The sequence below is a fragment of the Parasteatoda tepidariorum genome, chromosome 1 (assembly GCF_982258835.1).
Source record: "Parasteatoda tepidariorum strain Cologne lab strain chromosome 1, Ptep-v5.0, whole genome shotgun sequence".
In the NCBI taxonomy this organism is placed as follows: domain Eukaryota; kingdom Metazoa; phylum Arthropoda; class Arachnida; order Araneae; family Theridiidae; genus Parasteatoda; species Parasteatoda tepidariorum.
In genome coordinates, this window is record NC_141755.1 from 69,543,367 (window position 1) to 69,556,161 (window position 12,795).

General features: G+C 28.1%; 1 protein-coding gene across 2 annotated transcripts in view; it reads left to right on the forward strand.

Annotated features, from left to right (window-relative positions):
• Window positions 1–7,156: 7,156 nt before the first annotated feature.
• LOC107456593 (uncharacterized) overlaps window positions 7,157–12,795 on the forward strand; it is an 84,732-nt gene continuing 79,093 nt past the window's right edge. Inside the window, exon 1 of one of the 2 annotated variants that reach the window (XM_016074499.4) lies at window positions 7,157–7,697. The gene's annotated coding sequence lies outside the window, so the exon portion shown is untranslated. Of the gene's footprint in view, window positions 7,698–9,035; window positions 9,300–12,795 lie in introns of those variants that run through there. The other variant, XM_071179676.2, reaches the window with a different exon arrangement.

A 12,795-nucleotide genomic window follows, 5' to 3' on the forward strand; every position in this document is an offset into this window, starting at 1 on the left:
CAAATTACGGTATAAAGTAAACTTCGGGTGCATCATCTATAAAATCCATTTTATCGTAAAATCGATTTTTACTGCAAAATATTATACCGTAATTCTTACAGTAATATCTATTTAATTAGACTGATTCAGTCGTGATTTTACTATAATTAATACTGTTAAATACGGTGCATCTGATTTTTCGATCCGCAACATTTCGAAACTTGTTACCGAGGAAAAGTGCCCCCTGAGTGTCGGACTTTTTAGCGTAATTTGATCCGAAACTTTTTAAAATATAGCAAAAAATGTGTGTTTAAGAAACAAGGAAGTAGCACTTGTTTCTTTTTTAATGTGCTTCTAAAATAATTTTATATAAAAAATTAACTGATAAAATGTGATTGTTTCCAGTGCGTAAGAGAACAAACAAAAACTTCCTTACATAAAGTAAAAAGAATCATGAAATATTCTTATACAATTAAGTGGAAAATAATAATATTTCATACAAATAACAAAATTAAAACAAAAATGCCATGAAAAATTTAAAATTAATGATAAAAAATAATGCAATTTAAAATTTGGGAAGAATATCCCTTAAATTTGTCACATAACGTTTTGAAATTTGAATAGGTGTTTTTCATTTTTCAAACAAATATAGTTTAACCGAAAAATAATAGACACCGTTAATGTACTTAAATAAATCTACTATAGTTAAATCATGAATGTAGGTTTTCAATCATATGGTGAAAAAGAACAAAATTCAGTCTTAAATTTCAATAATTTATTTTTATGTAGTAAAAATTTTTTAACTTTTTTATTGTAGCTAAAATAAAATAAGCTGTTAATCTTTCATTTTCCTCAAAAATTTTAACAAATCATATAATTTATGAACATATCTACAACAAAAATAAAATAACTTTACAAAATACACAAGTCGCAGAACAGTTTCTCCGCCCAAAAACCAGTACAAAGGAAAAGTACTTTCGGCAAGATAATTCCTAAAAATATTCCTGTTAAAAACATATGCGGATATTACAGGTCAAAAAGATTTTTACAAGATCAAATAGGTTATTGATTTATTATATTTCTTAAAATTATATACATAAAAAGTAAGGAATATCAAATGTAGAAACATACTTTTTATCAGGAATAAAACACTTGATTAAAATTTTTTTCTCGGATTCATTTCAGACATCAGTTTTTCAATCGGGAAAATAATATAAACAAAAGGTACTTGCTGCAGGATGTATCCTCAAAAGTATTCTACCAAAAATAAATAAGGAAGTAAAAATATCTTAAGCTATCTTAAAATCTAATTTCTTTGCAAAACATCGACTTTGCAATGTATCATATTAATTAGAAAATTTCCCAGTATTTTTTTAGTTATCCTAATAGTTTTTAAGCTTAATACAATGAACTCACTTACTTTGGGCTTAATACAAAATATATTATCGATTGCTTAATTGGTCAAAGTTATTTCAGAAAACCTAAAATGCACATTGCAATAAGATCACGTTTTCAAGTAATCCTTAAGGGCATGTGAGTAGATTATAATGAACCTAAAAGTAAAAAAAACCAACAATAGAAACATAACTGCAGCAAGGCTAAACCACTTAACGGAAATTTACTACTACTACGCAAATTGCACGATGCAAAAAAAAAAAAAAAAAAAAAAAAAAATCCGGTAATGTTACCGTACTGTGAGATATTCTGATTAATAAAACCAAAATAGAAGGTTTTTAAACAATTCATTTGGTGATTTTTCTGTTCACATGGTAACAGTTCACTGGAAATTCTTATTTTCAAAACTCTAGTTCTTATGACCACGCATTTAGTAAAAAAAATAAAATAATAAAATAAAAAAAAAAACTCAAAACTGAAAAATAATTTTAATCGAATAAATGGTTTTTATGCCATGCTTTAAGCTATCATGAAAAATTACCAAATTTTACCACGTTTACCATAATTTATGTATATATTATCACACATATTACATATTTTATTGTTAATTTTTCCAAAATCTCTGCGAAACATTTCGGTAAAAGTTTGGTAAAATTACTCGTCAAACAGGTCTTTACAAGGTCAAATAACTATCGGGGTTTATCAATAATTTTTTTTTATAATCTAGAATGATTTGTGCTAAGTAAGAAAAAAGTATCGCCAATCGAAACATTTTTGCAACAAGGAAAATCAGAAATTTCCTTGTGCTACCCATAACGAAAATTTCTCCGCCGAGTAACTAATGCAAAGGAAAAGCAATTTCTACAGGGTGCAAAAAAAAATGTGCCACGTAAGCGGTCTAACAGGTTTTACAAGTTAAGAAATCGTTTTTTTTCAATCTCCTAAATATAAAAAAAATTTGAGAACTAAATGAAAGAATAATTTATGTAAGCGCTGATACATAAACAATTTTTTCCAACTATTTTAAGCCATTAAACATGATAATGAGGAAAAAAAATCTAAATAATCTTTATCTGAGTTAACGTAAGAAATATCATGCGAATAAATTATGTCTAAAATATAAAATGAGTAAAAACTATGAACAACGTAAAAATTGTGTATAAATTTGAGTGAATCTTATTTAAAACTACTCACCTCCCTAAAAATTAAGAAAATTATTTTTAAAATTGTTTGTCATAAATTCATATATAAGTGTTTTATATTTTAAATTTTATAAAGTAAAAATATTTTAATTCCCTGTTTTCGAGTATTAAGAACGAATTTAGTTGAAATCCGCTAGAAACCAATATCCGCGTTAATTAATACAGTGAAACCTCTCATGAGCGAACATGCTCTGTTCCACAGTTAAATGGTTGTTAAAGGAGGTTGTTTGGTCTTAGCGGTTCGTTCTCCCTTGATTTCAAAATGTTATCGAAAATACATGATTTTTCGTAAACGATTTTAATTTTAATCAGTGTCGTTTCCTTTCGTGCGGAAATGCCACTTGTGGTGGTATCATGAAAATATTGATGAAAAAAATTTAGCGTCAATAAAAAGGATCCCTACTGATATCCTTATGAGCAAAAACAAATTTACCAATTATGAACTATTTTAAATAAATAAACAACTATGCTTTTTGCTTAATTTTATATCATAAAAATTAGTTAGCTTTAAAAAATGAGAAGAGGTTTGTTCCAGATGCTTAATTTTTTCTAAAATAACTTTTCTTTCTAAATTAACTTTCAATTCTAGAAATAAATCAATGATTTCATTGTCTTTAGTGCACTCTGAGGTCTGCAACATGAGATCATTCAGAAATCGCCAAAAAAAGTTCTCTAAATAAGAACCTCACACAAATATTTTGAATGAATTTAATCCAATTATTTGTTTTGTTAATATTTTTGTTTTGATATTTTTTTTTGCGTTTCCTTATTTGACCTTTTCCGGATTAGGTGCAGAGAGAGGTTTTCCCGGTCGCTTAAAGGGGTTTCGGTGGTCTCTCTTAAAGGATTTTTCAACACGAAGTCTATGGAAAAAATTCTGTGCTACCCAAAAGTGGTTGTGAATAGATGTGGTCTTTCCTGTAGGTTTCATTTTTTATTTTTCAAACATGTCACAAATTTGAAAACTGAAAGAACTAAGATGAGAAGAAAAAAAAATTTGTGTGTTAAAAATAATTCAAACAATCTTATACTAATAAAATGAAGAGTTTGCCTGTGTGTATCATTTTCATCATTTTACAACTGCACTTGTATCATTTTCATAACTGCGAAACCATTTATGCAAACATCCTGAAATTTGGACAGTGGATGAAAGGGGATATTTTAGCCTCCGATTATTTAAGAATCGTTAGAGAATATCATTTAGATCGTTCGGCAGAGATACTTAAAAATAGAATTTTTCTCATAGGTTTAGAAATCACCATTGATAAAAATTACACTGCAAACAAATTTTTTTTAAATATAACAATGGTGGTGTTTGACAACTTATAGCTTTCAGAAGAGTTTGTAATATTAATTGAAAAATGGTATTAATTCGTTTTGGAGAAAAAAAAATCTCCATTTTACTTTTGATGCCAATGCTGCTTAATTAATTTTATTAATTGCTACTAAATGAAACAAAACTATTGTACTAAAAGCAAATTTCATACAGAAATAGTACGAATTCATCTGAGAGAAGCATAAAAAATTGCCAAACTATTATAAATGCCAATGATCCTTAATTAATTATGGTATTAGATACCAATGGAAACAAAAAATAAGTTACGTATGAAAAAACAAAAGATATAGAAAAATTGTGCTAATTCGTTTATTAAAAGAATAAGAAATAGCCATAGCATTTCTGACACCAATAATGTTTGATTAAATTTGTTAATAGGAACTAAATGAAATTAAAAAGTAATAAGCGCAAGATTTGTACTGTAAAGCGAAATTAATGAAGCAATAGTATTAGTTCATTAAGAGATGTAAACATTTTTAAAGCCAATGATTCTTAGTTAATTTTCATAAAAGCACTAATTTTATTTTATTTTATAACCGTCGTTGAACAACCGACCCAATTTCATGGGTTTACTAACTACTAACGTTCAACTCCGTAGCCTTGTAATTTTGAACCAATCCAGAAGACAAGGAAACTCCTGGATCAGTACCCCCAGAGGTATTGATTTGTTGTGGGAACATGGAGGACTTTGAGACTCGACAGATTTAACGTGCATCAGTCACCATTTACTACACGGGGAGTCTTCGGCCGGCGAGGATCGAACCCACGACCTCTTGGATGTGGGCCCAGTGCCCTACCGACCAGGCTATCCCGGCTAAAAGCACTAATTGAAATTTTAGAAAAACCTCTGTTGTGTTGAAAATCACATTAAAAGAGAAATGGTACTCATTCGTTTCGTTGAAAACTTAGAATTCGCCATGCTTTTTTTTTATCTTAATGATACTCAAATATAAAATTAAGAAATGAAATAAATTGCGATTATTTGATAAAACGTCAGAGGGTAACAAAAAATATTGTAAATTATATAAAGTTAATACTAATTAACTCTAAATTTTACTAAGTATCAAAGTTTTACAAAGTATTTGTTTATTAATCTGACAGTTTTTTCAAAGCAATGTAAACTTATAATATAATGTAAATTTACGAATATTTTCACTGCCTCCGAGTATTATCTCCGAGTTTGAAACAGCGAGTTGTTCAGTCACAATCCTCCAGAAACTACACTAGAATTTTTTTTTTCAGTTTCGGGCATTAATCTAGACATTCATTTCACCTCCAGTGGTGCAAGGGACATTGATTAAAATTATGTTCACCGAAGCGTCACTAATTCTTCTTATTTATTTTTCACATAACTCATTTTTATCTGTCTTGTTTTATCGCAAGAAAAAATTATTCGTCTTATAAAAGACCCTAAAGCATAAATTGCAATGAATCTCATCTGAATTCAGGAACTGTCAAGGTGCTATACATGATCTTTTTGAAACTTTACAGAGTTGTTTCTGGGTGGCAAAATGTTTACCAACTCGTGAATAAACTTTACCGAAGGGTTACTCGATGTGGCGAACACATGTATTATCAACATATATTATCAGCATTGTGTCTGATGTTGCCACTTCGAATTTCAAAGATCAGTTTGAGATTTTAGGCCGGTATTACCCTTCAGATTTCAGCTGGTGCGAGAACATATTAGTTCATTTTCTAATCCTTTTCAAGGGCTTACATAATTAGTTTATAAAGTTAATTCTTAAATTTAATTTTTATCTTATTAAATTAAATCGTAATTTGCTTTTTATGTCCCAATTTCAAGCACTATCAACATTTTTTATATAATTTCATTTAAATTCTCAATAATTTAAACATATGTAACACATTTCACTATGTAGATTCTTGATTAATATATTTTCTAATATTTCTAAATCTAATAATGCAAACTCAAAATAGATATCATACATAGATTAAATATTTATATACATATTGGTTTAAGTAGCGAGATATAATAAATATATGATCTATATTTATATATCATACGTAATAATGTAATAGATATCATACACTTTAGATGCATGAGGTTTGCAGAATACTCTGTACGTTTTTGATATGTTTGACCAATTTTGATTATTATATTTTATCATATTTTTATTCTTAACCGAAAAGAAATAAAAACCGATATCATGCATAGATCATATATATTCGGCATATAACATATATTATGCATATATCAAGCATTTAGATGTATATTTAATACTGCGGTATTGTAGAATCAAGTTTATACTCTATTTTGCTCGGATTTAGGGATTTTTAGGGTTAAATCTTTACTATATGATTTGCTATAACGAATAATATAATTTGATAGTAGTAAATAAGTTGAAAACTAATTAATGAGCACTTTTGTTGTTAAACTTTAAACTTAAAATTTTTGACCAAATGCAGATACAATTCTTGTACTTACATCACGGGGGTATGCAGGAAATTGGGCTGATGGGGCTGTAGATTTTCAATCACTAAAAAATAGCTATTAAAAACAATTGCAAAGAAATTGTTTGTTTATTCATGTTTCTTACAAAAGTTGAGTCATCTTTTTTAGAAAAACTGAACCAACTCTATAAAAAGAGTTGAATTATTGTGAATAAACATCTAAAATGCATGAGTTGAATCGATGAAAAATAAATCTTATAAGATACTAATTGAACTAAAGGTGAAAAACCTTTAAATTCTAAGAACAAAGTAAACATGTAATTCTTTTGAAATCTAAAATCAGAAACAATGTAAATATTTTTTATTTTAAAACAATTGGACCGATGTAAAAGAAAACTTTCATTATAGGAGAACACTAAACCTTTGTAAAAACATTGATTGATTTAAGACTTCTAAAAAATAGAGAAAAAAAACTTGATAATCTGAAACCGTTTAAGAAACAAAATCCTAGCAGAAGAACTGAAAAAATGTTTAAAAACAAGCTTTATATATAACATAAATACTGAATCGAAGTTCAAAAACTTTCAGAACGTAAGAACGGAATAGAACAAAGTTTGTTTTTAAAGTTTGAAAACTGGAAAGTTTAGAGGCTAAAATTGGAAAGTATCTTTTTTATCCTTGGCTTCTGTGATACTGCTTACAGTGTTAAACTGGAAGGGCCGGAAAAATGAAAAATCCCGCTCGGTGGCGCTTCGGTACCTTTGCTTTCACTTCAGTTCACTACACTTGACTCTGCAAGCAGACGATGAAACTTTTCTTCCACTTTGACAGAATAGAAATGGACTTCAATGCGAGTGGTTGTAACTCTGCAATTGAGCGGAGTTGAGAAGTCAGTGTCCCGCCGCTAACGAACTTCCGTTCCCTGCACGCGGCGGACTTTAATTAATGAACTTTTTTCTCTTACTTCTTCACATATTACTCAATTAATTTATCCATAGAACTTCACTGTAACCTTGTGGAACATTATAAGAAAGTTTCATAACTGCAGACGATTTTTCTTTATTTGTTTACAGTGTGAAAACAGATAATGTGGGTGTTAGTCTGACCTGGATTTTCCAATTTTTTGTTCTAAAAGGATAAAACATACTTCCAGCTTTTATCGCCTTTCAAGACGCAAGTAGTGCGGGACCAAGCGTTTGTCTAAATGACAGAAACGGCGGGATAACAATCTATTTCATCAAGAGTTTTTTAATTGTTTTGTGAATCCTAGAGATGAGGTTGTAATCATTTTGATATGATTAATTTTGTGAAAGTGGAACAAGTTATGCACCGTGAATATCTCTTACATCTTATGAAAATGGAATTTTTTGGTAAGTTAAAGCTTTTAATATTTGTTATCCTTTTAAACTAATTTTTTAACAGGAATAAAAAAGGTTTATATTTACATAAACAGTGATAACATTTGTTTTACATTATATTTAAACTTAATATTACATCTTTTATATTATAAGACCATCCTTTTTGAACGATGATTAATATTTAGAAAATTAATGTCTTCAAAATCTAAACAGATGCTTATAAATATTATTAACATCTGTTATTACCAATAATTTTTACTTATTAATTTATAGAAAAGCACGTTAGTTTTAGGAAAGCAAATCACGTTTTAAAACTACTACTTCAATTTATTTAAATTTACTTTTTCGAATACAAATTCGTTTAATAATTTCTTCCGAATGCAAAATTTTTTCAACTTTTTCTTAATACAAATCTTAGAAAGATGTAGTTTCATGTGGTATCACGTTTGTTAACGCGTTTATCATGTAGTTATTTCAAGTAGAATTCTGCTATGTTTATGTTTACTGTCACCTAAGTATTTTGAATGCAAAATAGTCTGTTTTCTTAGTTATTTTGACAATTAGAATCATTTTATGTTGTTATTTAATCTGTTTTTGACTCTTATTGCTTACTGTACTGTTTCAAAAAGTGCTTCGACTTTGTCATTTAATTTTTATCGCTAATTTTAACTCCTATAAACCTTATAATTTGAACGGATTTTAAATGATTTTTTTATATAAAAGAGAACGTATCAGAATAAAAGGACAGTTTTTAACGATAATAATTCTTGAAAATGTTAATTTAAAATCACATTTTTCTAAATCATAGATAATAATATTGCAATGAAATAATATACTAATAATTTCCCGAAACAAAATTAAGCGAAAGTAATGGTTAATAAATTGTGTATCCTCCAAATTCCGATTACACATTTGTACAATTTAGCTTGTAACCATATATTTTAATTTATTAAACTAAATGGCAATAGTTTGTCAAATAAAATGGTCCTCAGATAGAAGAAAATAGTAGATTTATTAAAATTTAATCTGCAACCGCATCTTTTAGTTAACTAAAAAAGGACGAAACCGCATTAAAATTAAATAAAAGTTTGCTTTAAATAATTATTGAATCACGACAAACATTTATTTTCTGCGAAACTTTTAATTTATAAATGCAGTAAAACCAACCTAGCTAATCCATACTAATTGCGACTGTTGCCTATTCGAACAACGGAAAATTAGGATTATCCGAAATTTCGATTTAAATTGATGTTTCATATAAATGAATACGTATCCGACGCTATATTGTTTAAAGATGGAAACAAGTCGCGTTATTAGCTGAGCATTTATCAAAGCTGTATCGCCAGTCTTATTCACGTGATGAACAAACTGCAAACAAACATGTGAGTCAGATTTTATGATGTTTTATCTCGATTCATATTCACGTGGATTATGAACCTCACACATTAGTCAGAACATTTTTGCAACACAATTATGTTTTATTTCCTCAGGTTAAAATACAAAGGTTTTTATTTGTAAATTTTGAGGAGTGATATCAGTTTGAATTATCCAGAATTTAGGAATACCGGAGTTCGGATTTGTAAAGTTCTACTATAATTCCATTTTAAACTGAACGTAAGTATGTGGAATTACACTGGAGCGCTAATTTCGCTCCAAATTATGCTACCTGTACCAAAATGACTGTCAGCAAATTAATTCATTCAAATGAAACAACAAAGTAATTTACTTTTAAGTTTCAACATAATAATCATGGTATGTGGGAATAAATGCTTTTTAAATGTTAATTGGTGTCCCCTTTCATTTTCCCACTTTCAAGTATTAACCTTTCTTTAAAACGCTTTAGCGATTTTTTGTTTTAGCTTAAGCTAGTCACGCTCCAGAAAATTACGTGAACAATTACGAAAGGAAAACAATCACACCCCTATGTCAATCATTAAACTTAATGTTTAAAATATAAATAGATCAAAAATAAGTACTTGTTACGAGATTTATTCTTCTATTTTTTTTTCTGTTAACGAAAATAAAAGGAAAAATAAACATAAGAAGTTTTTATGTTTGTTTATGTATACAGTTGTTTATTGTATTATTCATCGAAGAATAATGATATGATCTAAACGGAGAAAAAAATTCGTATAAAATTATCGTATTACATAGCAAGTATATCGTGTTATATATTGTATTATATTTCGTGAAAAAAACCTTAATTCCGGTTCTCAAAACTAAAATAAATGATATTTAAACCATTTATTTGGCGCATAATGCATAACGTGTATGGAAATATAGTAAAAAAATGACATACACGGAGGAAAAAAAAACAGGTTAAAGTACCGCACTGTATGGTAAAGAAATTTTTTGGTAACAAAAACACAATTTCGGTTAATAAAACCAAAATATATGGTATTTAAATCATTCATTTGGCAATTTTTCGTTCATATAGTAATTGCTTACTGAAAATTCTGGTTTTCAAAATTACAGCTCTTATTACCACATTTGTAGAAAAGAATACAAGACCGAAAAATGAATTTAACCGAATAAACGGCTTTTATACCGAGTTGTAATGTAACATATCATGATAAAATTACCAAATTTTACCACTTTTATGAAATTTTATCACATATTATAAAACTATATTTTATTATTAAATTTATCAAAACCATTACTAAGGCGCTTTGGCAAAAATCATTGATATTTATAGTCTTCCCATAGACCCTGAATCACGGTAAATTTACCATATTCTGGTAGTTTTGATAAATTTTATTACTGTGTGTTATTTCTAGGTATAATAGTTATACTTTCGGAAAAATCGGTTCAAAATTTATTTTTGATATCAGTACCCTCCACCATAAAATAGTGTAAACTTGCTGCATCCCTTATAACATGTTAAATTAAACCTTGTTTGCAAAAATAATAGGAAATTAACCTTTAGAATAATTCATGTTTGTTGACATGTGCAAAAGTTTAATATATTATTTACGGAAAATTTTTTTTATAAGCATTTGCATTACTTCTGGGAAAATGAGAAAGTATATATCAATTCTCAGTAAAATAGCTCAATATTGAATCATGACATCAGGACCTTATAACCATAAAATTTGGAAAATTTTCTGCAGTTAAATTAAACTGTGTTAAATTAAACTCTGGTAACCATACTAACGAAAATGAAGGTGAAAATAACCTTGAGAATTTTTTATATTTGTTGATGTTTACAACTGTTTATTATATTATTCATAGAAAAATAATAACATAAACATATGAGATATTTCTCCGATTTATTTGGAACAATGTCTAAACTTTCAAAAAAATTACTTTAATCTAACTACTTGCACCACTGAAGATATTTTTCGTTAACGCTGTGGTCGGTGAAAGCCAGGAGCAAAATTCGTATCGACCAGTCATTGCTGGGATTCGAACCCGGGTCATCTCATTGGGAGGCAAGCGCTCTATTCCCCGAGCCACCAGGGCTCAAAAAAATTATTTGTCTGAATACGCATGAAAGGACATTATCTTAAAAGTTTCATTTAAATTGAACAGAGATTTTTGAATTGATATGCGAGTTAAGGAATTAAGATATAATAAACTTTAAATAGGGATTTTTAAAAAAAATATCTTATTCATACATTGCTAAAAATTTTAAAACCCATCGAAGCACAATATCGTTTAAATTTATTTCACTATATTTCAAGTAAGATACCTCTTCCAATTTTCATTACATTCATTTGAAAAATTTGTATGCAAATAAAAAAAAGTATAGTTGTTACTCGCAGAAGGGTTATTATTTCACAATGTTTGATAAATTAAATGTTTAATCCAAACTTTTGTAAAATATACCAGTTTAATATTAACGCAAATAAAACTTGAAATATAACAATAAAAAATAAATAACTGTAAATAGCATGAAAATTAAAAACATAAACTTCTTTTAAAAAAAACTTCGTAATTGTCAGGATTTATCAAACACGAAAAAAAACCCTAACGTGCCTCTGTTAAAATTTTATCAAATTAGCCTAATTTTATCAAATTAACCAGCCTAATTTTATCAAATTAGATAAAAACTAAAAAATGCTGCACTGTTTTTATTTTAATTAAAAAAAGACGAGAAATAGTCTTTTCTCTTTTATATCATCCATAAACCCGTTGTTGCAAACTTTCATCTTTGATATTTAACTTTAATCTTTTTTTACATAATATGCTTTGACTTTCAAGACATTTAAATATATTTATAAGAGATTTAGCAATAAATTTAAAAATCATTCCAACGACTCTGAGAAAAAAAACCTAGCGCAAAGAACATTAAAGTTGGTAGCTATGAATATGCGCTGTATTTTCTCTATTTTTTCACACACTTTCAGTGAAGTGTAGGAAAAATATGTATACTGTCACGTTAGAAAAAATAAATTATTAAAAAATTATAATTCAATTATTGTAATATTGAATTCGTATAAAACCTCTATTTGAAAGAAAATAGAAGCTACAATATATTGGTGGTATTTGTTTAAGTTCCAAATTCAATGTTCCGTAAAAAATTGCTCAATAGAGGAAACGATTTATGACAATATGCATCACATGGTGGACATCATCATATGAGATTATGTAAATAAAGTGATAAGTTCACGTTTACAAAGAGTAATATAAGAAAAACGTAACTCGGAAGGGGGAAAAAACTGTCTTTTTGAGTCGTCGCTTTTTTTTAAATTTCAGTTCGTAATTCTTTGTTTCCGCGAGCTAAGTTGTTAAACTTTTTTAAAAAAAAATGCAACGTAAGGTGATATTTCATTTCTAATGCTCAGTGAACCGAATGAAAAGACGATAACGTAGATGTCGTAATATTGGGTCGAGGAACGATGTTTCAAAAACACTCATCATTGAATAAATTATAACATTATTATGAATACATTGTTGCGTTGCATATCTTTGCAGGAAAAACTGCACTAATTGAAAGGAAAACATTATAGAAAATGTTTTTATCTGTAATTTATTATGTTCTAAGCAGGGATGGAGTTTTTGCCGGCAAAAAGGGGTTTTTGCCAGGACAGTGGCAAAAACCTGGTACAAACCGGCAAAAACTGGTAAAAACCGGCAAAAACCAAATTATCTAATTTGCTGATTAAAT